At 37.6% G+C, this 11,849-nt stretch overlaps 1 pseudogene across 1 annotated transcript; it reads right to left on the bottom strand.

Moving 5' to 3' along the window:
* Positions 1–795: 795 nt before the first annotated feature.
* LOC308262820 (E3 ubiquitin-protein ligase rififylin-like) lies at positions 796–1,846 on the bottom strand (annotated as a pseudogene). Its single transcript has one exon. The product of its transcript is annotated as an E3 ubiquitin-protein ligase rififylin-like (transcript).
* Between the last annotated feature and the right edge of the window lie 10,003 nt (positions 1,847–11,849).

Here is an 11,849-nt window from a genome sequence, read left to right as displayed (position 1 = left end):
TGGTGCAAGTCAAGCCCCAGAAGCAGAGGCAAAGGTACCTGTGCTCCATTCAATGCACAGAGACCAGAGCCTCGACGCAGTTTAGGATCCAGATGCTTGGTTTGGTCAGGAGACAACTTCAAATCCCAACACTTAAAGAATGTGACTCTTAACAACCTTGAAACTTTTTTTTGTAGTATTTATGTTTTATTTCTCACTAGAGCTAAGTTTACCCATGCGAATTCTCCCCTAAAGACAACTATTGGTCTGATAAACATATTTTTGGTCCAAAGAAATAAATAGATTTTAGGCAGTGTAGCAAGAGATGTTAAAGGCTTTGTTAAAGCACATGAAGCCTAAGAGACCAGAAGTTTAAATTCAAATGTGCTAGAGAGGAAGGGAACGATTTCTAGCAGAACTTATGATTGATGAAACAGGAGCAACATGTCCAGGGGATGAGCAAAGAACAAGAAAAAGGGTGAAAATGTGTCTAGGTTCTCAGTGGAAGGGAGCTCTGGTGCAAGTTCTGTAAGTCCTCTGTTTGTAGATTACCATTCACCCCAAGATCGCTGAAACAAGCACTCACCCGTGTGATTTGTGCGAGGTCTTGTTGGTCTCAGGGGCTCTGCCAAGGAAGAGGCATGCCCCTGTGGCAAGACAGGCATGGCCAGAGATGACACGGGAGCTTTTCTTGCCCTTGTCTTGGGAACACAGCAATATTTCCTGTTAGCCTGCCCTTCTGCAAGCTGACCAACCCTGAGTCCAGACACCTTAGGTAATATCCCCATAAGGCACTGAAGAATCTGGTACAAGCCCTCAGGACCAGAAGACATGTAGAGCTTGGATGACATACTGCCAGCAAATGGGACATTCATTCATGTGCTTATCACACTTTGTACAGGTCACTATGTGGCCACAGTCAGTTGGTGAGTCCATGCAGATCTTACACAGGTTCTCCTCTAGGCCAGATGGCACTTCTCCCCTGTTTTGGTCTTCAGCACCACACACTAGGTACTGCAGTCTTTTCTGATCATTGTACAGTCATGTCACCCTCTCCATCAGCTCCCACTTCTGGTAGTTGGCAAAGTTGCAAGCTAGAATCTCTTTCAGCTGTCACACTGTTGGGCCTTCAATGTCCTCCAGGTGGGTCAGGTTGGACAGAGAGGCCCTCCAGCCCAGGATAAAGCTGTACTCTGAGTTGATGGACTGGGTCTCATCCTCAGAGGGCATCCTGGCTGTGCTCTCCAGCTGAACAGGTTCCTCTTGCTACTGAGACACATGACCATTGGCCTGCTGACTTTTCTGAGCCTGGGCTGGAGGGGACCTGGTGGCTTCTGCAGGTGAAGCAGGGAGGCTGGCTGAGGTAGGAGGTGCTGTGCTGGTGTGAGGCTGCATCAGGAAGGCCTGCGACTCGGGGTAGTCCGGGGACAAAGTGGGACCACGAGTCTTGTCCTCTACAGAGATTACAGGCTGCTGGCCAAGCACCAAAACACCAGCTCTTTCTTCTCCCTGCACGTTTTGGTAGTGATGTCATGGAGGTTGAGGTAGTCACTCAGGTCTTTCTCCTTCATCTTCATGAGCTCCTGCCACTGAAAGGCAGTGGCTAGGAACCATTGACAGAGAAGGCAGAGGCGGGCCCATTCCCCTCTTGGTTTGAACAGGTCATGCAGAAATTTTCCTTACAGTCCAAGTAGGTCTGCTTCCTGGCTGTGTTTGTGAGGGACTTGCGGCTTGGTTCAAAGCCCGTTGGAGAGGGGAAGGAGCTGTACCCAGGGTTTTCAGAGGCTTGTGTCTTGGCTCCCTGGGCTGGTGTGATCTCCTCAGGTTGTCCATCCAAGCAGAAATAGTTGCAACAGGTTGCCCACATGATAAAATCTGCTGGCTCTGCAGGCTCCACTGTGGTGGGGGAGGGCTCATCACCAGTGGCTCCTGCTCAATGTAATACTTTAGTAATGCATATACTAATTAAATATTAAGTCATTCAAAATTGACTAATAAAAAGTTTATTTACACTTTTGAAGTAATGATACCAGCTAGACATATCTTTAAAATTAGTAAATTTTTAAGCATAAAAAGTCGTAACTTTAATATATTTCTTCTTAGAATTTTACCTTATTCTGTTTCACTCCACCCTCCACTTTTTCTTTGTATTTTAATTTTTTTAGATGCACAGATGGTGACATTTGTTTATTATTTTCATTTTTATTTACTAGTGCTATTATTTTATGTATTAAACTATCCATCTAATATACTATGCACTTTTATACCAAACAAGTAGATTCAAAAGTTTATTTTGTAAATTTGTAGCAATATAAATACCTCAATTTACATATAAAATACTAAATATGATGGTTTTAAATCTAAAATGTCAAGCTGGGCATGGTGGCGCACGCTTGTAATCCCCACGCTTGGGAGGCGGAGACAGGAGGATCGCGTAGGTTCAAAGCCAGCCGTGCTGGTTTAAGAGACCCTGTTTCCAAAAAAAAAAAAAAAAGATAGGTCTGGGAGTGTAGCCCGAAGGTAGAAGGGCTTCCAGGAACCCCAGTACCACAATAAATAAATAAATAAATAAATAAATAAATAAATAATTGTATTCTGAAATACACTATTTTTGTCTGTCAATATGGGGGTGGACCATGACTTCTTTCCAAGCATCCTGGCTCCAAAATTAAATTTAAGTAATGAAAAGATATGATTTGATATAGTGATGCCAGGTTAAGTTTCTTTCACTACAGGTACTTGGAGACTACAACTTATTTAATTTTTAAGTGTAATTGAGTTATGCCCAGAAACTTAGATCTGAAAGCCAAATATGTAATAGAAAGGAGCTCTGCCCGGTGTGGTGGCGCACGCTTGTAATCTACGCGCTTGGGAGGCGGAGACAGGAGGATCGCTCAGTACCAGAAAAAAAAAATCTAGAATGTCAAAACACTATTGATTCTCAAGTGCTTTAATCCATTTTTAAAACTGTATTGACTCTACTGAATTTAATATAAAATTATACTTATTCAGGACACCTCAAATATTAATATACTTTTGCTAAATTTTAATTATGTTTTCTACAATCTCTACATTAACTTATTGTGTGTCTTGTAAAGCATTAAGCACTTGTAGTTTTTATAAAGCGTTTAAGAAACCAAAACCTTAAAATCAACTTGTACAGGTACTAAATGTTGCATATTACAATTAAGAATTAAACAAATTCTTGAAATATTTTCTTGCTTTATTGACAATGCAAGTATTATTTTTTATTTATTCACTATTAATGAACATCAGTGTCTTGAGAACTATTAAATAAAAGCTTAAATTTTATTAAAAATGAATAGCATATAAGTTTTATATTTTAGGCTTAGTCTTTTCTATGTGTTTTTATTGGTGCACTGTAGTTTCACATCATAATGTAATGTTGACAATGATATTTATGCATGCAGCACTTAGTGTGTGTGCCTCCCCATTTCCCTCTCTCACAAGAGTAGCTAGATTGGGATATATTCACAGAGTTGATGATAGTATTTCCATTAATGAACCTCAGTCTTCCTCCTACCCTCCCCTTAGACCTACTCCCTGGGTCAACTGAGGTTTCTCTTCTATTGCCTGGAGTCCTTCTTGTATCCCAATTACTCCCTATCCTTCACATATTAGAGAAAACATATGATTGGATAACTCACTTAACATATTGTTCTTTACGTTCTTCCATCTTCTTTCAAATGACACGATTTTGATCTCCTTTATTGCTGAGTAGAATTCCATTGTGTGTATTTCCCATAATTTTGTTATCCATTCATCTGTTGATCGACACCTAAATTGGTTACATAATTTGACTGTTGTGAATTGTGCTGCTATGTACACGGATATGCATATATTATTGTAGTTCTCTGGTTTCAACTCCTTTTATATGCAGTATAGTATAGCCAGATCATATGGAGGATCCATTATCAGTTTATGATTAGATGATAATACAAAGCATATAACATTTCATGATACAAAGAAAGCCAATATGAAAAAAAAGTCTTTTAAATTTAATATATATTTCAGTAGAAGAGGTTTTATCAGAAGTGAGTCAGGGATTAAAAAATAAGGTAAACCAGGAATGGTAGGGGCACACTTGTAATCCCAGCATTCAGGAGGCAGAGACTGGAGGATCACAATTTTCAGACAGCCTCAGCTACTTAGTGAGGCCCTTCTCAACCCAGTGAGACCCTTTTTCAAAAATAAAAAGACTACAAAATAGGGATGGGGTGTAACTCAGAGGTACAATGCCCCTGGGTTCCATCCCCAGAACCGCAAAAATAGTAGTAGTAGTAGTAGTAGTAGTAGTAGTAGTAGTAATAATAATAATAATAAAATGAGTTAAAAATAGAGGACCATGCATTCTCAATATTCATGATTGAAGTTAAGAAGTTCAATACCAGCCAGAAGACCCAGTATTGACTTACTTCAGTAACTGCTCAGGCCAAAGGCTCTTTTTGACCTCTGTTTCTTTTCAAATATATCTTGATCTTGGGTAAATCCTTTCTGCCCACCAGGTCAGACTTATCAAAGAACACTGCTATATTGATATAAGAACACTCTTCTTGATATTTGATTATGCTGGATATCTGAGCAAATTCTTCATCTCCACTTTTAATGTATAAATTATTGGTTTGCATTTTGCAAAACTATTGTTAGATCAGTTTAGAAAACAAAAAAATCACTGCAGCCATGATAGCTCGCTCCTCTTAGTAATTTTCTAGTCAGTGCCCCTCTCACCTTACTCCTTGGCCAAGTACTTTTCCTTATATTTTGAGTTGAAACATATCATATTTCCCTATTGCAATAGCACCTGGAATAGCTTTGGAAATGCCTTTCTTACCAGTTTTAGAAAGTATCAGAGTAATGTTTATTTAACACAAAGTTTTGTTTTATGTTTTTGTTGTTTTATGTTTTTGTTGCTCCTATTATCTTCGTCCTTCACTTTACTCAGCAAAAGTAAGCAGAACATATGGAAGACAGTGAGGGATATTATATGATGTGGCATAAATAACTTTCTCTAGCACTGGCCAGAAATAGTTGTGAAGTCTCATCAAGATGTAAGAGGACCAAGAAAGCATTAATTTTGATTGCTGAACTGGGAAATAATTTTTTCAAAACATTTTTGGAAAGAACATATACCATAAGCAAAATATTGTATTTGGTAAAAGATTATAATCTTTTATTCTATGATCTTTTATAGAAAGATTATTCTATAATCTTTTATAGAAAATTAATTATGAAAATAGGATAGGAAGTTGCATGATACTTGCATATAGTTGTTTTTTTTTTGGGGGGGGCACTGGGGTTCCTGGAAGCCCTTCTACCTCTGGGCTACACTCCCAGACCTATTTTATTTTTATTTTGAAACAGGGTCTCCTAAGGCAGCGCGGCTGGCTTCGAACCTGCGTGATCCTCCTGTATCCGCCTCCCAAGCATGGGGATTACAAGCGTGCGCCACCACGCCCGGACTTGGATGTAGTTTTCATAGTTTCTTTTTTTTTTTTTTTGGTGGTACTGGGGTTCCTGGAAGCCCTACTACCGCTGGGCTACACTCCCAGACCTATTTTATAATTTGGAAACAGGGTCTCTTAAGCCAATGAGGCTGGCTTCGAATCAGTGCGATCCTCCTGTCTCCACCTCCCAAGCGCTGGGATTACAAGTGTGGGCCACCATGCCAGGCTTCATAGAGTTTCTTATAAGGTGACATTTGAACAGAGAGCAGAAGCTACTATAAAAATGAGTGATGTGATCACTGGGTGATTGATAAAAAGAACACGGAATAGAAAGATCCTTACATATCATGAGGAACAACAAGGAATCCAGTGAGACTGGAAGAGTGATCAGAGATGAGAATTGATTGATGATAGGGGGTGAGTGAGTTGGAAGAATGTGCTTGTATCTATTTACCGAGCTTAAATATTCTGTTTTTTTCTTTCTGTGTTGTGTAGGACATCATCAAAGCATTTGCGTAGACAAATAATATGGCTTACACATAAAACTATATTCTAACTACTGTGCAGAAAATAATCTACAAAGAAGTATCAGTGGAACCAAAGACATTGCTTGTGAAATTATCTTAGTAGCCCAAGACATAGTGATGTTTTTTGTTTAAGAATGGATAAGAAGTGGTTGAGTTTGAATTCATTTCGAATTTTAGTGACAGATTTTTTGTTAATATTTTGAATTTTGAGTGTGAAAGTTATAGAAAAAAAATATGGGTAAATCCAATAATGTCTTGAGTAACTGGATGAGTGAGGTACCTTGATTGAAGTGGACCTGACATTCAAAGAGATTCTTAGGTGGTTCAAAATCAGTTAAAATAGATTTTCCAATTATATATCAACAGGCCATTGAGAATTGATAATTAACATGTAATTGAGAATGACTTTATAGAGATTTTATTGAAGTCCATAGAACTATATAAAATCACTTGAGTAATGAATACAACTAAAAGAAGAAAATGTCTAAGGTAACAATTTCAGGATAACTCAACATTTAGATTTTAGGTATATAAAGAAAATACAGACAAGAGCCTGAGGAGAAATACTCAATAAGGCTGAGAACCAGTAACATACACTTCCCCTCATTATTCATGAGGTATATGGGGCCAAAGGAAACATGGACTGACAGCAAGGATCATGCTTTATTTAGGAATAAAACTGGAGAAGGCAACCCACCAGGGGATAAAAGAGGAAGAGACCCAAGAGTCAGAAGCCCACTTCCTTACAGACATGGGGCTTTTAATGGGGCAAGGAATTCCTTGCCCCATTAAAAGTATCATGTAAGTCACAGATTTGTGGGCTAGTGACTAGGTCATCTCAAGAAAATACAAAGGTCAGTGGCATTTCTTCTTATTTGCTCTTTATTCTTGATCCTCCTCTGGCAAGACCTCATAGGCAGACCTCACCGTCAGATCTCACATTGCTCAAAATAATGAGGATAATAAATGAGTGTGGAATATATCACAATGTGAAGAAGATAATGAGTTAATAGAATAGACTCCAGTGACCACTGTGTATGACAGTTTGGCAGTGAATTGTGATCTGATAAGATTATTTCAGAAAAGAATCTGGAAGAAATCCAGATGAAAAGGAATGGAAACTGAAAGTGAACGTAGCAAAGAGCTACAACTACTTGGATAAATTTTACTAAGCAGAAAAATATCACAGTGGCTATAAGTTCATGTGAGAACAAAGGTTTGTAAAATGGATATAATAGTAAAATGTGGCTGTTTGGAATCCACAGACCCATGGACAGTTTAAATTTGGCTTACACATATTATTAATACAAATTTAAAATTATTTAGTTGTCACCATTTAAAAATGATATATTGTGCAGGGCGTGGTGGCACACACTTGTAATCCCTGTGCTTGGGATGTGGATACAGGAGGATTGCACAGGTTTGAAGCCAGTCTCGCTGGTTTAAGAGACCCTGTTTGCAAATAAAAATTATAAAATAGGTCTAGGAGTATAGCCCGGAGGTAGAATGGTTTCCAGAAACACCAGAATCACACACAAAAAAATAGATATATTTCTAGTATAAAGTTAAGTTCTTTGTATAGTCTAGATATTAGATCTCTGTCAAAAGAATGGCTGGTAAAGATCTTCTCTCATTCTGTAAGGATTCTCTTAGACTCTTGATTTTTTTTTTTTTTTCATGAGTCTGGGGATGGAACCCAGGGGCATTTGACCTCCAAGCTCCACTTCCTTCCCTAGTTTATTTTCTTTAATTTGAAACAGGGTCTCACTAAGTTGCAGAGGGCCTCACTAAGTAGCTGAGGCTGTCCTCAAACTTCGATCCTCCCATCTCAACCTTCCGAATGTGGCATTACAAGTGTGCGCCACCACACCTGGATTGATTTTTTTTTTAATGAACAGAAACTTTTAAATTTGATTTCATCCCACTTATTAATTCTTGTTTTAATTTTCTAAACTTTGGGGATCTTGTTGAAGAAGTTTCTACCTGTGCCTATAGGTTGGAGTATTGACCTATACCCTCCTCTAACAGCTTCATGGATTCTGGTCTAATCAGGGTGATGCAAATCAAAACTACACTGAGATTCCATCTAACCCCAATCAGAATGGCAATCATAAAAAATGAAATACGAATGAATGTTGGCAAGACTATGGGGAAATAGGCACTTTTCTACATTGTTAGTGGAAGTGAAAACTAGTCTAGCCATCAGGGAGATCAGTGTGGAGAGTTTTTAGGAAACTGGGAATGAATCCACCATACGATCCAGTCATACCACTACTGGGTATCTTCCCAAGGGAAATGAAACCAGAGAACTACAGTAAATACATGCATACCCAAGTTTATAGCAGCAGAATTCACCATAGCCAAACTATAGAACTAACCTAGGTGTCCATCAACAGATGAATAGATTACAAAATTTTCAGAAATATACAAAATGGAATTCAACTCAGCAATAAAGAAAAATAAAGTTACTTCATTTGTATGACCTGGAGAATATGTTAAGTGAGATTAGCCAATCAAAGAGAGTGAAGGGTCATATGTTTTCTTTAATATGTGCAGGATAGGGAATAATTGGAATACAAGAGAAACTCCAGATGATGAGGAGAAACCTTAGGGGAATCAGGAGGAGATATAAGGGAAAGGATGGAGGAAGATTTAGGTTCATTAATAGAAATACTACCATAGACTGTGTGTATACATGTGAATATATAACAATGTCAACCTGGGTACTTTGTATTGGGAGGAAAGAAAATGGGGAGAGGGACACCAAAAGCATATGCATGTATGTCACTGTCAACATATTTATATGATATGAGACTATAATGTACCAATAAACGCACAAAAAATAAAGAAAATTTCACACGAAAGTCTAGAATCCTTTTACAAACTGGAAGAACTGGCCATGCTTTGTACTTTGTTCCACCAGCCAGAACAGTTACCTTCTGGAGCTATAAGTGGTTGTTGAACTGGCTAGAGCTGACAATTCATCACAATGCCCATAGACATCTCATTCTTTCATATTAATAGTTTGACTCTCAGAAAGCAGAGTCTGTCTGGAAATTAGACCAGAGACTTTGAAGTTATTAAAGGAAGGCACAGATCTAACACTCCCTATATAGACAATTGTAGAAACTTCCCCAATAAGACCCAAAAAACTCAGGAAATTAAAACAAGAATTAATAAACAGGGAAGCATTAAACTAAAAACATTTCTGCTCATCAAAGGAAATCATCAAGAGTCTAAAGAAAGAGTAATAAATAATTAGAGAAGAACTTTGCCAGCTATTCCTCTATAGGGTACTAACACCTAGGATATACAAAGTCCTTAAAAATTAAATAACTCAATCAAGAAATGGGCAATTGAATTAAATAGACACATCACAAAAAGAACAATACAAATGATCAATAAATTAATAAAAATGTGTTCAACATGATTAGTATTCACGAAGATGCAAAACAAAACTACACTGAGATTCCATCTAACCCCAATCAAAATGGGAATCATGAAGAAGTCAACAATAAATGCAGGTGAGAATATGGCGAAATAGGAACTCTTCTATGTTGTGGGATTTCAAATTGGTGCAGTTGCTATGGAGACCAGGGGTAGAGATTCCTCAGAAAATTGGGAATGGATACATCATATGATCTCACTATAACATTCCTGGATATATTTCAAAGACGACTGAAATCAGAATATTAGGGCCGGGCGTGGTGGCTCACGCTTGTAATCCCTGTGCTTGGAAGGCAGAGACAGGAGGATCGCGCAGGTTCAAAGTCAGCCGCGTGCGCTGGCTTAGGAGACCCTGTTTCCAAATAAAATTATAAAAAAAATAGGTCTGGGAGTGTAGCCTGGAGGTAGATAGGGCTTCCAGGAACGCCAGTACCACCAAAAAAAAAAAAAAAAAAAAAAAGAATATTATAGTAATGTATGCATATCCATGTTCCTAGCAGCACAATTTACAATAGTCTAATTAAGAAACCAAAATAGGTATCCATCAACAGATGAATGGATTACAAAGTTATGGGATATACACACAATAGTATTCTACTCAGCAATACACAAGAACAAAGTTATATCATTTGCAAAAAAAAAAAAAATAGACGGACCTGGAGGACATTATTTTAAGTGAGATTAGCCTGTCAGAGAAAGTGATAGGTCACATTTTTGGGGGGATACCAGAGGGCATTCAGATAATGGAAGAAAAACTCCAGTGGAATGAAGGAGGTGGTCTAGGGAAAAGGGAGGGGAGAAGAGAGTGAATCAAGTAAGGAATAACTGCCATTGACTTTACGTACATATGTGAGAATATAAATATCAATCTCAATGCCATGTATGATGAAGGGGAGGAATGTGGGAAGGGGGACTGATCAAGAGCTGTGTGCATGTATGTTACTATAACTATCACTATGTCCTACATGATGATGTGAGACTACAAAAAAATGCACCAATAAAGGTATAAAAAATAAAAAATAAAACTGGCTTAACAGAGCGTGATTCTGTTGTGTTGGGAAAGGTCTGGGAGCAAGTAATTGGTGACTCAAAAGAAAGAAGAATAATTAAGCCCATAGTGTTATCACATGCAATAAAATGGTAGGCCACATTTTTCATTATTCCTATATAAGAAAAATATTTTGACATTTTTCACAGTTTATATCTCTTACATTCAAAGCAGAGAAGCCCAGAGTTACAATGTTTTATCTTATTGATCAAGAATTCCCTGTGAGATTAAGGGCCACTGCAGTATCAAGACCCTTAAATCTCTGTCTCTTACTTTCAAATAATAATATCTACCTCTAGTATTACACTTTCATCTTATTTCACTGGAATAAGTATTTCTCCTTATACTCAAATGTAATCTTTTTGTTCTTTTTTGATATTTTACAATTGGCTAACTTGAGTTATTTTTTATTGTTTTCAAACAAGACCATTGATAAGGAACACGGACAATATGTGTGGCACAGTTGAAGTATGGATCAATCTAGGCATGTTTCTATAATCAACTGTAGTTTATAAGACTCATATACACATGAACACTGCTTCTTCTTTATCATCTTTATTGTGTATTCTCGAATTTGTCAAAAATACCATTTAAAAACTACAAACAAGCTAATGAGTTTAGCTTTAGTAGAGAAGGATGTAACTGAAGACAGAATAAACAATTTGTTTGGGATTACAGACTTTAGTGGAAACTAGGGAGCAAAGATCAACCAAATTCTGCCACAAAAATATTTTCCTCTATGTGTTGCCACTGTCAATTCTGATATTAGATAGTTGTTGCTATGTCACTGGCAATTCCTTTCTGATTTCTCATCAGCCATTTTACTGCCACTGAGGGATCTCTAAGTGACTGACACAGTTCAGGTCATGTGATTATTCTACAGTTGGTAGGAAAAGGAAAGAAGTTTATTTCTCTCCCTCAGTTTTTATTTTAAAAAAGAATGTAAGCCGGGCCTGGTGGCTCACACTTGTAATCCCAACATTCAGGAGGCTGAGACTGGAGGATGGCGGTTCATGGACAGCCTCAGCTACTTAGTGAGGCCCTCTGCAACTTAGTGATACCCTGTTTCAAAATAAAGAATAAATATAGGGTAGGGAGTGTAGCTCGGAGGTCAAATGACCATGGGTTCCATCCCCAGATTTGCAAAAAAAAAAAAAAAGATATATGGTAATATTTCAACTTATATGTTCAGAGAATAAAACTTTTACAATTAATTTAAAATCTGTGTTATAGTAGAGACAAATAATTTCATTATCTAAATATATGAAAACATATAAATTATCTAGAAAAATGAGTCTATCCTGGAGTTGTTGTGCATTCATTAGTGTTTTTCTTTATTTAAAAAACCCAGTCCTGTAATAAATTGCCCAATTTACTTTTTTG

This window comes from Muscardinus avellanarius, assembly GCF_963383645.1.
Source record: "Muscardinus avellanarius genome assembly, chromosome: 5".
Taxonomy (NCBI): Eukaryota; Metazoa; Chordata; class Mammalia; order Rodentia; family Gliridae; genus Muscardinus; species Muscardinus avellanarius.
Note: the sequence above shows the minus strand (reverse complement) of the source record. Positions and strands in the feature narration are given on the sequence as shown.